This window comes from Panthera tigris, chromosome E3, assembly GCF_018350195.1.
Source record: "Panthera tigris isolate Pti1 chromosome E3, P.tigris_Pti1_mat1.1, whole genome shotgun sequence".
NCBI classification, from domain to species: Eukaryota; Metazoa; Chordata; class Mammalia; order Carnivora; family Felidae; genus Panthera; species Panthera tigris.
In genome coordinates this window covers 12,907,851-12,924,082 of record NC_056675.1, presented here as the reverse complement: position 1 = coordinate 12,924,082, position 16,232 = coordinate 12,907,851, and the positions used below count along the sequence as shown (strand labels likewise).

Below are 16,232 nucleotides of genomic sequence, written 5' to 3'. Positions count from 1 at the left end.
TATTTCCTGATTTTAAAAGCAAAATTTAATTTTACATTCAGTATAATATTATACAAATATTTGTTTTCAAATGCAAAATTTAACTTTAAATGCAAAATTTCCAGATTTGAAGTGCAACAGAGATTTCTCATCCAGGGACCAAATATGATGAAGGGTCTGATAAACAAACACATTTATTGTAGTAAAAAGCTATAACCTACGATAATTCTTAAGGAAGCAAAAGCCCATGGATGAGTACAGCAGAGCATGACAACTAAAGGCAAGGGCTCTGCGATGAAAATGCTTGGGTTTAAATCCCATTTACGAGCCCTGTGACCTTGTGCAGATTGCTTAACCACTCTCTCTGTGCCTCAGTTTCCTCAACTGAATGAAGGCAACTAAATGAAGCTAACAAACCTAGCTCATAAGAATGTGTAAGGAGTTAACGATTCAACACATGAAAAGCCCTCAGAACAATACTTCGTACGTGGAAGCACTCAATAAATATAAGCTATCATTGTATTCCATTCCAATATCATCTCCTAAACCTTTGAATGGATATCCTAAGAAGAAGCAAAAGTTTTGATTTTGTCCTTTCTTGTCTTTCTTCTGTGGCTCTGAAGCTGGTGAAAGACCTCGGTGGGATTCGGTCAGAAAAAAGAAAAGTATCTGTCCCTGATATCATCCAATATTAACTTAGTGCTCACCGGGGGCATCGCATCTACATTTCCTAAGGGAAGTAAGACTTGCCTCTGCCTCCTACACTTGTCCCAGGAGGAGAAAGTTCATTGCTACTGCAATTTTAGGATGATTCCCAACTTGAGGTGAACTGCTCTACGTTGCTTGGTTCCTTCTCTACACAGGTTTGCAAAAACCTTGCAGAGGAATTTCCATCTTCTCTGTGTCTTTTTCATAGCCTTTTCCCCTACAGATGGTCCAGTCCACATACTGCTTGGTGTTCTCTTAGAGCTGTACTCTAGTCTTGCACCACCCTACCGGGAGCATTTGCCTCAGAATATGAAGTGTCTCTCACTCCTCATTGGAATTTTTTTTCTTCTGGGCAATCAACACAAGGAAAGTCTGCTTTTTCATCTATTTTTCCCCTTGTTCTGATCCCCCACCAGGGTAGTCTGTCTAAAATTAATATAGTTCTCACAAGGAAATTTCTAGGTAGGGAGCATAGGTGAAGTATGTTCTTAAAAATGCCAACATTGAGGGGTGCCTGGGTGGCCCAGTTAGTTAAGCTCCCAACTTTGATCTCAGCTTAGGTTCCTGAGTTCTAGCCCTGCATTGGCTCTGTGCTAACGGGGCAGAGCCTGCTCTGGATTCTGTCTCTCCTTCTTCCTGCCTCTCACCTGCTTGTGCTCTCTCTCTCTCTCTCGAAATAAACTTTTTTAAAAATGCCAACATTGAGCAAAACACTTATACAAAAAAAGCTGTTGAGTTTTGAAAGTTTTGCTACATAAGCTCACTGTATCTGCAGGTTTATCTACCTGTTACCAAGGCTGCTACCTAAGTCTCCACAGGGCCCTGGGCTAAGGCTATGAACGGTCCACACTGGGACATAGTCACAGCCCATCCTGACCAGCCTTCTGTATCTGACAATCAACTGCACCAAGAAAGAGTTCAAGGGAGACATTATTTACCCCTTCATATAAAAGTTAAAATATCAGGGATGCCTAAGTGGCTCAGTCAGTTAAGCATCCAATTTTTTATTTCAGCTCAGGTCATGATCTCACAGTTTGTGGGTTCGAGCCCCACATCAGGCTCTGCGCTGGCAGTGTCTCTCTCCCTCTCTCTGCCTGTCCCCCACTTGCACTCTCTTTCTCAAAATAAATAAACTTAAAAATATATATATATCAACTGCAGCAAGCTCAAGAGACTAAACAGAAAGCAACTCCTGTCTGTGCAGCAATTTTTTGTTTTCAGTGCTTATATTTGAGAGACAGAGAGACAGAGAGACAGAGAGAGAGCGAGAGAGAGAGAGCGAGAGTGAGAGCTCATCTGGGGAGGGGCAGAGAAAGAGGGAGAAAGAGGGGGACAGAGGATCCAAAGCAGGCTCTGCGTTGTCAGCACAGAGCCTGATGTGGAACTTGAACTCATGAGCCATGAGATCACGACCTGAGCCGAAGTCAGATGCTTAACCAACTGGGCCACCCGGGCGCCCCATGTACAGTGATTCTCAAACTTGAGTGTGTATCACAATCTTGAGAAGGCTTACAAAGTCAAAGACTCCTGGCTTCCTCCCACCCCCAAAGATTTTGGATTCAGGAAGTCAAGATGCGCCTTTAAATTTGCATTTCAAGGGGCGCCTAGGTGGCTCAGTGGGCTGAGCTTCGGACTTACCCTCAGGTCAAGATCTCACAGTCTGTGAGTTGGAGCCCCACGCGTCGGGCTCTGTGCTGACAGCTCAGAGCCTGGAACCTGCCTCAGATTCTGTGTCTCCCTCCCTCTCTACCCCTCCCCCACTCGTGCCATGTCTCTCTCTCTCTCTCAAAAATAAACAAACATTAAAAAAATTTTCTTTTACTTTGCATTTCGAACGTGTTCCCATGTGAAGAGCAAGGACATTATTGGTCTGAGGGCCACACTTTGAGAACCATAAATCTGTGGTAAAGAGGTGGAACCCAGAAATGCTCCAACTTGAGATGTGAGCAATGTGATGACAAAAGCTGCACAATGCTTGAAAACAACCTGGGTCTGTTACTACCCATGTAACTGTGAGCCCATGATCCCGTATTCTGGCTCCCAGCAAGGGATAAAACTAATAGGTCAGAAGAATGATAAAGCAAAGTCTGGGTTAATAAGTTTGTATGATTTTTTTTTTAATTTTAACATTTATTTATTTTTGAGAGACCAGAGAGAGATGGATTGTGAGTGGGGGAGGGGCAGATAGAGAAGAAGACACAGAATCTGAAGGAGGCTCCAGGCTCTGAACTGTCAGCACAGAGCCCGACACGGGGCTCAAACCCACGAACCGTGAGATCATGACCTGAGGTGAAGTCTGAAGCTTAACCGACTGAGCCACCACCCAGACACCCCAAGTTTGTATGATTTTATTCTTCATCAAAGGCATTATAGACCTATCATAGCAAGTCTTTAGTGACTCTTGGGAGTGTAGGGACAAAGGTGACCCTTCAAATCCACCCTACACTCAGTATTCTAGAGCCACACAGGGAACCAAGTGAAGTAATTCTCTGACATGCTACAGAGGCCAATAATGAGCTCCAATTCAACATCAAGGGTACAGGAAGTTTCACACAATGGGGTCTAAAAGCTTGGACTCCCCATGGTGGACAGCTGCAATACCACTATAGTTTGTGAAAATCCAACTAGAGTAAACTAGAGGGGTGTGCTCCATACATCAGCAACAGTCCCAACTTCCCCCCTCCTATTACCCTGTTTAGTATGGTATCACTGGAAAACAAAATTTAAAGAGCTCTGGAAAATGTCAACAAGCCCCAGAGAGAAGAGTGTGTGCCTCTGTGTTAGAGTCCTTCCCAGAGACACCCGTGAACTGTTGAGTTTAATTAGCTTACAACTGGTACTGACTATGCATGGGAAGATGGGGTTATTTTTTTTATTACAAGTCTTTGGGTTGGGGTATCTGGGTGGCTCAGTCAGTTAACCATTTGACTTTTGATTTTGGCTCAGGTCATGATCTCACAGTTTACGGGATCGAGCCCTGAGTCTGGCTCTGATAGTGCAGAGACTGCTTGGGATTCTCTCTCTCCCTTTCTCTCTGCCCCTCCCTGACTCACACGCATGTGCACTCGTGCTCTTTCTCTCAAAATAAATAAATAAACTTAAAAAAAAAAAAAAAAAGTCTTTCGGTTGTATTTTCTGTAACTATCAACAACTAGAGGGACTTTTATTTGGTGGGCAAAGGAAACAGACATGGACCAGGATGGGAGAGGTTTCCAGAAACGCAAAGTCATGATAAGGAAGCAAACCCAGTGAGCGGTGGTATACTGGTAGGGACCGGGAGCTCCCGGATGGCCTGCTTACAGTCACATGCACAACCTCCAGAGGGCCACCACACGTGACAAGTAGCAGCACTTATTCAAGTGTTATCCCCAACTGGTGCCATTCAGAGTAGACTGCCAAAGAGAAAACAGTACACAGTACATACATCAGCAGTTTCAACAACAGGACAGTATTCCAAGCAAAGCAATTCCTAAGGACAGTCATGAAATGTGGCCATTTATAATTCTGCTGAGACACAGATCTGATTACTGCCTGTTGTAGGAGGAGCAAGAAACTGCCCAGTCCTGCACCCACAACCGAACTTCGTTCTGCCACTCGCTTTTAGTAGGCAGGCATACAGTAACTGTCTTGGAATGAGCAACTATTTGAGTGATCAGAAATGACCATCAAGAAAAAAAATGTCAATGAAATTTGAAAGGGCGATTAATTTACAATGTTTATGGCATGAACAGTCAACAGACGATTCTCTGAAGAACTGTCAATCTGCAGACAACCAGTATACAAAGATCCTTGCATTGGACTATTTAAGAATTCACAAAGGATTTATCCTTAAGTAACTATACCATTCCCTTGGGCCCTCCAGCGGCATATCCAGGCCAAGTCCCAAGGAGAGTAGAACCCCAGATACAGACTATAATCCAGAAAAAGAGAACACTGGAAAAATAAGATACTGGCTCATTCACCCAGAAGAGACAAGCACTTTGACCAGCAGCGATCAGTGATGTATGCTATAGCACACCCAGTATGAGCTAGCACTGTAAGGTTCAGAAAGAAAATGCAAGTTCCTCTCTAGTTGGAGAGATAAGACGGCTGCACAAAATAAGCAGTAATATAAGATAAAATTTCATTAAGTAATGAAATGAGTTCACAGGCAGTGTTACAGGAGAACAGATAAGGAAACCATCAAGGGGGACAGAAGTAGACAGAAAAGCCCTAGCATTATCAGCCAAAATAAGTTATTAGGTCCCCATGCAGGGGACAGGGTGATAAGACCTGTATAAACTAGTTAAACAAGAAATATACCCTGCCCTCAAGGAATACAAGCACTGAGAGAGGTGGTTCCACCACAGTCTAGAGTTTAGAGGGTAAGTACAGATAACAGAGCACAAATTCTGACCCACAAAAGAGGAAAGAAAGGTTTCCGTAGGGCCTTTTCCATCAAACTAACTTTGTAAGAAGAAATAAATGCAATACCCTTAACATAAGTATTCAGGCTAAGGATTTAGCCAGAGCAAATGTCCAAAGACAGGAAACATTTACAGATTCTAATAAAACACAACACCTTGATCCCAACCTGCTGCTGCTGGTCATGTAATAAACATGAAGGATCACAAGTACATTCCAAAAGCCAAGCACACGTCCTACTTCGTGGCCTCCACACCTCATATCTTGCAGATACCCACCCTGCTCACTTCTGCAACCCATGTCGGTCGGTTACTGAAGTGTTGTCTTCTCAGTGCCTCCTTTGCTAGCCACTGAATCTAAAATTGTGCTCCCCATCACCTCCAACACACACACTGCAGCACTTTGTGTGTCCCCTTCTCCTCTTTCATTTTCCTCCATGGCATCCACCAGCTTCTAACACTCTAGATATTCTAGTCATTGATCTTTCTTATTGACTATGTCTACCACTAGAATGCATGTTCCCTCCCGTGAGGTATTATTGTGTTTTTGTTCACTGTGAGTCCTGAGCATCTAGAACAGTGCCTGGCACATATCATACAAAAAAAAAAAAAAAAAGTTAAGTGAATAAATGAATAAATGAATGAGTGCATGATGCATGTTTGAATTGACACCTTTGAGGTTTTTCAGACTGCGTATAATGTAGTAAATACTTTATTGCATAGTAATGTCGTCAATTTTATATATTTTATAGTATATAGATAGTCCATCAAGGACTTACCACAGAAAATTTTTCCCAGCACTAGGCATCAACAGGCGCATAAAAGCTTTTGCTCTTAAGTTCCATTTCTGTTCTGTTTATTTTTAATCATTCTTTCTCACAGAACCCAGCAGTTAACCCTAGCAATGTCAATTACCACCACTGGAATTGCCAAGTACATCCTTGCCAATCACCCCATTAATTGGCATATATTGTTTTCTTAGGTACTTAACTTTATCCAGGCACGAAATGTTTATTGATAACCTATCATGCCCACACCTTATGCTCAGCGATGAGGAAACAGTGATGCGCAGGATGACCGAATTCTTGTGCTGGTAAAGCAGACAATTTGGGGGGATAATAATCAATATGTAAGGACCAAAAACTGAGATAAAAGTTATTCTGGAGGAAGTGAGGAGACCATGGAAACATGCAGTTTAGGAAGGGTAAAGATGTGTCACTTACACATATTTCTGAATTAGCCAAGTAAAAAGGTGAGGAGGTTGGAAGAACTCCAAACAGATGAAATATGAACAAATGAGAAGCCTCAGAAACAAAAACACAGCTCCGCAGTAACAGTGCAGGGAGGGGGCAGCAGATCTGTTTGTGGCTGGAGAGGTGGCCAGGGACCCCATTAGGTGGGGCCTTCTGAATCACGATACTTGAATCAATTCACATCAAGAGCCTCTATGCCCCACGGCCTGTGCCAGCTGCTACCAGGAGAGCAGAGCTGAATCAAACTCTGCCGGAATCCCTGACCTTTGGCACAGTCGCTGCCAGAAAGACTGAAAGACTGGGAATTAAGGCTGGCGGGGAAGTGAGCATTTTCTAAAAATACCAAACCAGAATAAGCATCTAGGCAAAGGCAGCTGCACAATCTCACCCCAGCAGTGTGCCCGATGCTAGGGAGATCTAACCAAATCTAAAGGCAGGAGAAGACACCAAGAGGAGGGGCGGCTTTGGAATTCTACACTAGAGATAGATGTGGTGATCCCAGACAGAATTATGGCTTCCTCACTCCCACGGGCTCAACTGCTCCCCTCACTTTCCCTGCTGCTCTGATTTCTATTCATTCAGCCTCAGTCCAGCTGCTGAATCTTAATTATCACATTTTCTCAAATGGTCTGCACTCTCGCTACCTACAGCTTTAGTAGGAGCTTTCCTAAAGCTGATAGAGGAACAGATAACCCTGATACCCACAAGAGGACAGAGAGCATGCTGACCTGGAGTGAACAGTTAGAAACAAATTTCCTGTTACAAGTTTATGTGACTTACACTGATTGTACTTGACTGTTTCAGAGAGTACATGCTCAATAACCAGGATACTGAAATATCCTTTTAAACGCACATTTACAGATACATGAACTATTAAAAACAGTAACTTTTAAATGCATTTTGGTAAATGTCTAATTCTTCATTATCTTTAGATCCTCAATAATATTTAGGTTTCTAATAAAAGGGAAAAAAAAAGACTGAGGCACAACAGCAAATACCTGGAGTTACAAATCAAAAAACCACCTCAAAAACCTTCAAATTCTGAGAAATTCCATGTCTGATTATACAGTCTCTAGCCTCTCTCATTTACGTCACATGAAAATTGCCAATGTGATTTTTCCAAGTATTAATTGGGTCTCTGTCAATTTAGTGGAGGGTAAGAAGGCTCGTGCTCAAGTACCTTCTTAAGTACACGTGGTTCTTACAACTGGCTGGGCCTCAGGGGCACCAGGAGAAGTGGCTGAAAATGCAGACTCCCAGGTCCTACAAGGGGCACTGTCTCATTCAAGCACCGGTCTGGCTTGAGGTTCCAGAATTAGTATTTTTAACAAGAGCAACAGGCAATTCTAAAGCTAGCAATCTAAATTCTAAACGCGCCATGATCTGGGATCAATAGTCTTCAAAACAAGTTCACACTCCAGGGAAAGTATAAATTGATCCACTGGGGTACAGGGGGGGGACACAATTAGATCTTCTATTTTTAGTTATTTCTCATATCATCTTTATGAAATCTCTAATATATATATTTATATATAAAACTTACATACACATAATAACAATCTATCAATACAGTATGTAAATATATTGGCACTGCATGATCACATTCTTCTTACAAGAAGGAATACATAATAAAAAATTAAAAAGAAAAAAATCTGAAGGCCACAAGACCACTTTTGCCCAGAACTACAACTGAATACTTCAGTGCCCCAGGGGAAACGGAAGGCAGGCAAAGGTGAGGAGTGAAGATTCAGCAACACACCGTTTAAAAAACACCCGAAAGGGAAAGGCAAATAGTAAGGTGAACTGAGCCCACATTATGCCCTGACCTTGGAGAAAATCAACTGGGACGTCATCTATTTCGTATGTGAAATGAATGAAGAGGTGAAGCACGTGTTCTCTTAAGTCCCCCCAGCGTGAACACACCAGTTTCACGAAACGCTGATGGAGAGAGACCGCGTGCAGCAAAGAGGGATGGCACAGGTTACACCTCACAAACGTGAGGTAGGGCGACAAAATCTAGAAAATGCCCATCATGCAGGCATTGAGCCCATCACTAGAATCATAAAACATTAGAGCTGCAATTGCTTCAGGGCCCCCACATTTCACAGAGAGGGTAAATGACTCAGAGTGAAGACTGGTTCTGTCCAAGGAGCCCCAGGCAAAGCTCGTGGCAAAGCCAAATCTCCTGATCCCCAGAGCATAACCCTGCCGCTATACCAGTCTCCTTCCTTCCTAAAATAAAGATTCTTTTTAAGATGCCAGAGGCCTAGCTTTCTGAAGATAAAAAATAAGGTCCGTTCATTGTTCTCAAATATGATTTATGTTTGTAACCTTTAGAAAGAGAAAAAAAATGTTCTGGGATTTGTTTTGCCTCCCTCTGTTTCTTTTTTTAAAACTTGAGGAGCTGGTGAAGACATAACCTTATACTGTAGAAAAGAAAATTTAAGAGCTTCTTAAATAAGGAAGCCTAGTAGCGATCACACTGTGATTATCAGTGAGGCTGCCAAGAGCCCATTTGAGAGCTGAGGTCTTCTGGAACACCACAAATCCCCAGCTGCCTCAAGGTGCAGGCACTTCCTTTATCTCTGCAAGACTCTGGAGACAGGCAAGGTCAGTCTTCCTTCCTGCTTTGCTGCATATCTAAAACTCCCTTTAGTGTGAATTTAAAAGGACAAAAAAGAAAAGAAAGAGATTCAGAGCTCTGCTGAGGGAACCACTGCCCTCTTACCAGGCAAGGAATGCTGAGTGGGCTGCACAACAGTCCAGGGTCAAATTCAGGATTTGCACCTAATCTCTGGCGGAAAGCAGCTCTTAGATCTAGGGAGTCTGACCCCATCCCTTGATGGGGGGGGGAGATAATTGCTGAACTTGTAAGAAGTCCCTCAAATGATCCTCAGGCATATGACATTTTGAGAACCATGGATTTCCAGACAAGAAGGCAGGGGCACCTGGGCTCCAGGAAACACTCCTCCCTGCCTCCCACCTCCAACCATCCCTGGGTAACAGAACATCTTCCTCGAAGAGGTTACATTCTGGGGGTGGAGGTGCGAGAACAGTATCCCAAAACTCAAAACTAGGGAGACTCCCTCCTTCAAAGTGGAGAGAGGGAGTAAAGTAAAATCACAGTAGGCAATGTGCACATGTGATTCCACGGCATCCTCTCAAAAATCCTCCACATTCAGATGGACTCGAGTTAATTCAAAATTTCCAGGGCAATCTGGACTCCAGCTAGGCTGAAGCAAGTTTTATCTCAGACATAAAGATTCTGATACCAGGGCAAATGAGAGCATATAGACATAATATCACACCATCAAAGAGAGGGGAAAAAAGTCAAATATACTTACTATTAAGGATTGATAGTCCTAATTATACATGAAGGCTGATCTCCAAAAAACGTTTTGCCAGGCAATACTTCATTATCCTTATTCATGTTACCACTGTATGACTAAAAATAATGGAACTGCCTTTCTTTCCAACTACCCCGCAAATCTGTCTGCACGATCCCTACAATTGTTCAATTTAGTGAGGTCTGGCCATGAATGTTTTTCTTCTTTCAGATCACACCACAAAAACGTCCATTTCTGGGAGAGACTACAAGAGCGTGCAGTCTCTTGCCTATTTTGAGCCTATTTTGAACTTCTGGTCCACTCCATCAACCTCCAGTTAGGTGACATCTTTTCACTGCATTGTCTCCTGGCTGCTGAAGACGAGATGTGAACAGGAATAGAAAACGTAAGGTGTCATTCCCCGGGAATCTGGAAAACATCCACAGCGGCTGTTCTCAGCCCACCCACAGAAACCTTGATAGTTAACGTCTGAAGGGCCCTCTCAAAGTAGTGTTGGAACATTTATAGCTCCATAAACTTACTGTTTAATCAAGGTAACTTTATGCATGAACCCAAGCTCCACAAAGTAATTAGGTGGAGAGGAGAACACGCAGGCATGCTTCAAGAGCTAATTGGGTGCTGTTTATAATGAGCCATGTAAAAGCACAGAACAGAAAAACCTACCTCTGTGTCCTGGCACTAGCCCCTCTGCCTCCTATGACCAGCAATGATATATATGTAACAAGCACCCCTCTGGTCAAGATGGAGATGGAGACAGAAAGCACTAATTCACCAATATTTTTGGTTCCAAATTAATTTCCCATCTCCTCTTCTTAAGCCAGGTAGAATCAACCTTCAGAAGAAATATTCTGTCTTCAATTGTTAGTGTCTGTTTCTGTTGTCACCACTCTCATTCATTTCCTTGTTTTATTGTGCCTTGGACCATTAAAATACCTCCTAACTGTTCTAATTCTGCAAAAGATTTATTTTTTCACAAAGCTGTAAAAATAACTTCCTGATGCACATCTTTCACCAAGGCCAAAACCTAAGGGACTTCTTACTGTCCACTGATCCTAAAACCTAGAATCAAGGCCCTCTACGATCCAGCAAGACCTCCCTTTCCAACCTTTGTTGCCCCTGATAAATTCTAAGATCACAAAACTGGAAGCTAATGGGCTGAATTTATTTGTCACTATATCTTCTTTGCAATAATAATAACAGCAACTGAAACAGAGCAGCAGCAGACAACTTAGAACTTCCTATGCTCAAACACTTCACATATGTTAATCTCTTAATCAATCACTCTGTGAGGTTGTTGCCATTATCATCCCCACTTTAAAGAAGAAAGAAAATGAGATTAATAAAGTGGAGGAGCCACTACAGAGTCTGTGCTCTCAACTACTATATTGCACAACCTTTTCCAAAGGGATAGAGATGGATGGATGGATGGATGGATGGATGGGTGGGTACATGGGTGGAACTATTTTATGAACTACTTTAAGGTTTATGTTTGTGAATGCATAGTCTCCATGCGAGTAATGAAGAAAAGAAGCTCTCTCTTGAACTCTGCTGGTTTTTCTACCTGTAACAACAGGGACCGCCCCTTAGGGCACACAGCTGCACAAGCCCAAAGCACTTTTCAAAAGAGTCCTGCATGATTGAGTGGCTCTACCTTTATTGTTACTATCAAAATAGTGACATTAAAAAAAAAAAAACAAAAAACACAAGCACCAAACATACATATGAAAAGTGCCTAATAAGGAGAAGAGGCTTCGAGGAAGAAAGAATAAATGAAGTATATGAACCGTGCATATTTATAGCACCTGCAAATTAACTTCCTGGAAACAGCAATAAGCAGATAAAGTACCAGTCCTCAGTGGAATCAGGCACAAAATGGATGCAGCTGCAAGAGCACAGAAACATACACACTTCGACTTGCAAACATCTGCCCCCAGTTTGGCCATCAATTCTCCCACACCACCTTCACAGGAGTGTAACAAAAAGATAGGATATATTGCCATAGTCAAGGGCACCTGGGTGGCTCAGTCAGTTAAGCATCTGACTTTATTTCAGGTCATGATCTCGCGGTTTGTGAGTTCGAGCCCCGCGTCAGGCTCTGTGCTGACAGCTGGGAGCCTGGAGCCTGCTTCAGATTCTGTCTCCCTCTCTTTCTGTTCCTCCCCTGCTTGCACTCTGTCTCTCAAAAATAAATAAAGATTAAAAAAAAAAAAAAAAGGAAATACTGCCATAGTCTTGCCTAACATCAATACCTTCCAGCCACTCTGACCCTACGTTATCTTTGCTATTCTTTTACAAAAGAAAATTGCCAAAGAACAGATGCCAAGAGAACATATAAAGCATGGCACACGCAGGGAAGATCTAAGGCAAAGAGCCTTGCAAAGGGAAGCAGACCTCCTGTTACCTGCCCTGACTTACCACCACCCTGGGAAGGCAAGAAGTTCTCAGCGCCTCATTCCCCACTTTCATATGAGGTGAGAAGGGGTTCTGAAGACAGCACAAAAATATGAGGTCTCCCAATTCACTGGCATAATGTTTTCATCCAATCTTACCTCATCAGGATAATTTGCCCTCTGCACTTGCTCCAGGAGTCCTATACCCTGCTGAGTTGAGTGGCATTCTCCAACCAAAGCTTTCACTCTACTGCCTCTAGGCCTCTGTCCATGCCCCAAATGCCTTTCCTTCCTGCCTATCCCCCTTCTAAATGACAGCCTGTTTATTCTTCTGAATCAGTGGCTCTAGCCTTGGCTGCACAAGGAAATCATGTAGGAAGCCTTAAAAAATATGGGTGCCTGTGTCCAAACTCTAGAAATTCTGATCTGATGGCTATGAGCTGTGACCTGGATATTAGGATTTTTCAAAAATCCCCCTCCCCAGGTGATTCTACAGCACAGGCAAGGTTGAGAGCCAATGTCCTGGACCACTTCCCTGAAGAAGACTTTGGCCTACCCAGAATGAACTACTTCTACACCATCATTCCTAGAGCACTTCGTTTTGACTTCATTTTTTTGGAAGAGCCTACCATGTCGCAGGTTACAGCTAAATATGCCTGACTACATCAGGCCTGACTACACCATTAGAAAACAGCCTCTTAAATGGAGGCTGGAAACTGTTTTTACTTCTCTATGCCATTCCCCTTGGCACAACATTTTAGCCTCAGCAGCTACTCAATAAATGTTTGATGAATTTAATTGAACTGCTGTTTTTATCTACTTTGCCAAAAACATGAATAGTGCTAGAATTTTCAATGAGTTTCCAGTGGAAATGGAAACTAACACAGGTTCTAGGTAAGTCCGAATTCACCTCTTCCCTAGCAAGCGTGAAGTGAAAACACCAGGTTTGGACTTTCCTCCTCTCTACCTGCTATCCATATAGGTGGTTTAAGCTGCAAAGGAGCCCGGTCTTCCTCACATCCAGAAGAAATGGAACCGATTAAAGCAGGTCATTTTACCCAAGGTATTGATAATAAAGGGCTGAAACAGGGGACTAAACAATAGGTCTGTGTTTCAACAGACAAATTTCAACATAACACATCCATTGGAACAGTCCTGCTTCTGAAAGTGAGGGCCTTAAAGCAGTGATTCTCAGAATCTGTAGTAAATAAGAATCCCTCGGGTGGTTGTCCAAAATACAGATTCATAGACCACAAACCCTCCCACACCACCTACTAAACCAGGAGATCTCCAGATAGGGCACGTTCAGAAAGCCTGGGAATATTAGAGGTTCACCAAGCTCCTCAGGTGATTCCAATGTTGCTGACAGACAGACCACCCTTTCACCAACAAACAGTGGCCCAAAGCACTTCAGATAATCCAGTTACTTGGCCTTATAGATTCATAAAGTATCTTGAAGGAGAGCTTTCGGGAAGAAGGGATAATCTATAGTACTTGTATCAACAGAGATTATTTGGGGGTGGGTGGGAGTTACAGGGACAATATGCCTCTAAAACAGTGTCTACTGTGATGTTTAAAAATGGTAACAAAAAGTGCCTGGCTCATAGCAGATAATCAGTAAATAACTGACAACAATAATTATCCCTTTTACAACTTCTTTCTCTGATCATTTTACACCCAATATTTCCTAGAAATCAAGTAGATGGAGATATCATTAGTCTTCAATCATGTCTCCCTCTAAACTTCATATTAAAGAATAGCCCTGAGCCCAATTCCGTACTCCTCAGGCCCCAGGAATTCCTCCCAGCTGCCACCACCTACACATTCCCCAACCCCCCCACCCCCCCACCCCAAAAAGGGCTCAGCCAAACTAAAGGACCTGCAGGTACGTGCAAGTTCTCAGGCAGTGAATGGACCAGGCACAAACAGTGCACTACTCACCTGTGGGAAACAAACCAGAGCTAAGTCTTCCAGAAACCCGGCCTTAGGTAAGGTAAAGATTCATGCCTATGACTACACTGTTGGTTGAAGGCCTGGAGAATTTCCCAGGCCAGACTATGTCAGTTAATTTCTAAAGAGAGAACCTGTAGTCACGTCTAAGTATCTGGGAATTAAACCATGAAAAGACCCAAACATTTCTTTACCTTGGCAGCCGTTCTACAACCTCCCTTCTTGACTCTAGTCAATGAAGCAAACCAGCTCCTTCAAATTCAGTACCATTCTCGTCACCTTCCCATTAAGAGAAAGCAATTCCCACATTTTAGCCATAAATTAGAAGCCTTCCATTTTGCAGACGTATGAAACGACGTGCCCACACTCCACAAAGAGAGGCCAAATCTCCAACACCTAACTAAATACAGGGAGATGATTTGTGATACTTAAATATAATTACTGTGCTATATTCAGGTTTTTAATCTCATGTTTTTCAATTTCATTATGAAATTACAGCCCCAAACCTCTGGACACAATAGCAGCATTGTCGCTGTAATCATTACCCATGTTACTCAGAGGAAACACACAGCTCTACTGGAGGTCACTCGCCAAGCGCAGTAAATGCAGGACTGCACAAAGGCATCTTGCTCCAGCTGATCCCATTCAGTCTAGAGAGCACAGAAAGATTTAGGAGTCTGAGCAGATGACAAGATGTCAGCAATTTAGGGCCATTATTTTTAAAAAGCATGCTTGGGGCTGAGTTATATAAATTGAAAGATAGCAGCAGAAACCATGAGGTCACCCTTCCATTCGAGTTAGTCCCAAACAGATCTCCCCTGAACAGAAGGGAAAAACTGGGGTGGGTTCAGATTCATAGAGCCAAGGAGTTAACTAGATGGTGAGAATATAACAATTAAGCCCAGAGAGGGAATAACTGAGTTATGTAAAAATGGAACCCAACTGGTGCTCAGGATACAGACAGTCCCAGGTTAGACTCAGATGCACAGCATTTAGATTCTTAGAAAAAAGAACTGCCCAGGGTGCCTGGGTGGCTCAGTCAGTTAAGCATCCAACTTTGGCTCAGGTCATGATCTCAACAGTTCATGGGTTCGAGCACCACGTCGGGCTCTGTGCTGACAGCTCAGAGCCGGGAGCCTGCTTTGGATTCTGTGTCTCCCTCTCTCTCTTGGCCTCTCCCCTGTTCACCCTCTCTTTCTCTCTCTCAAGAATAAACATTAAAAATGTTAAAAAGAAAGAAAGAAAGAAAGAAAGAAAGAAAGAAAGAAAGAAAGAAAGAAAGAAAGATAGAACGAACTTCCTAAGTAAGCAAAAGGAAAGGTAGCTTAGGGATGTGAAAACATCTCCACTAAAAGACTTTACAGAATAAAGCATCATCTGGATCATACAGTTCTAGAATATTCTTAGTGGGACAAGTTGATATTATGCTCTAATAAATACTTAAATAGTACTGGCTATGTGCTAGGCACTGTTCTAAGTGCTTTATGAACAATCTCATTTAATCTTTAAAACAATCCTAAGAGGCAAGTATTGTAATTTTTCAGGTGAGAAAACAGGGGAGCAGAGGTTACAGCTTGCCCAAGGCCAAAAGAACCAACAAGCAGCTCTTAACCAAAATACTATTACCATATGATTCCTACTATATGCTATCACTATGATTCAGCTCAAGATAATTCTCATTCATATTCTCTTTCTCACTGACACACTACCATTATCCCACATAACATGTATTCAAAGAGGCATAATTTGGAGTGTGATAAAATCCACATTACATAAAACAATGATTCTCTGATGTCTCAGCCCCTTGAGATATATTCAGTTCTTCCAAAATAAAATAACTAATCCTATTAAACAAATACTCACCCCCTGCCTATCCTGTCAACTTTGCAAAGGGTCAGAGAGTTCAGATATTAAATCTAACAATGAAGGGTGTTTTTAATGTCAAAAAAGAACCAGAGAATACATAAATATCTCCTTGTCTCACTAGAGAGATAGCTGGCATTCTCCCAAGGCAACAGCCCATCCAGGGCCAGAAAAAATTCTGAGCTCCAAGAGTGATCACAATGCATCTTTACACACATGACCTATGGGTGTGAAAAAAGTTGACTCCCTACCTCATCCAACATCCTATATTCTCCAAAGGCCATGACTGCTTGGCTAAGACTGATCCTAAGCTGCTTCTCAATAAAAACTTTGGTTCTG

At 42.6% G+C, this 16,232-nt stretch overlaps 1 protein-coding gene across 6 annotated transcripts in view; it reads right to left on the bottom strand.

Annotated features, from left to right (window-relative positions):
- AUTS2 (activator of transcription and developmental regulator AUTS2) overlaps positions 1-16,232 on the bottom strand; it is a 1,113,014-nt gene that overhangs the window by 919,954 nt on the left and 176,828 nt on the right. The gene's annotated exons all lie outside the window — the stretch shown is intronic.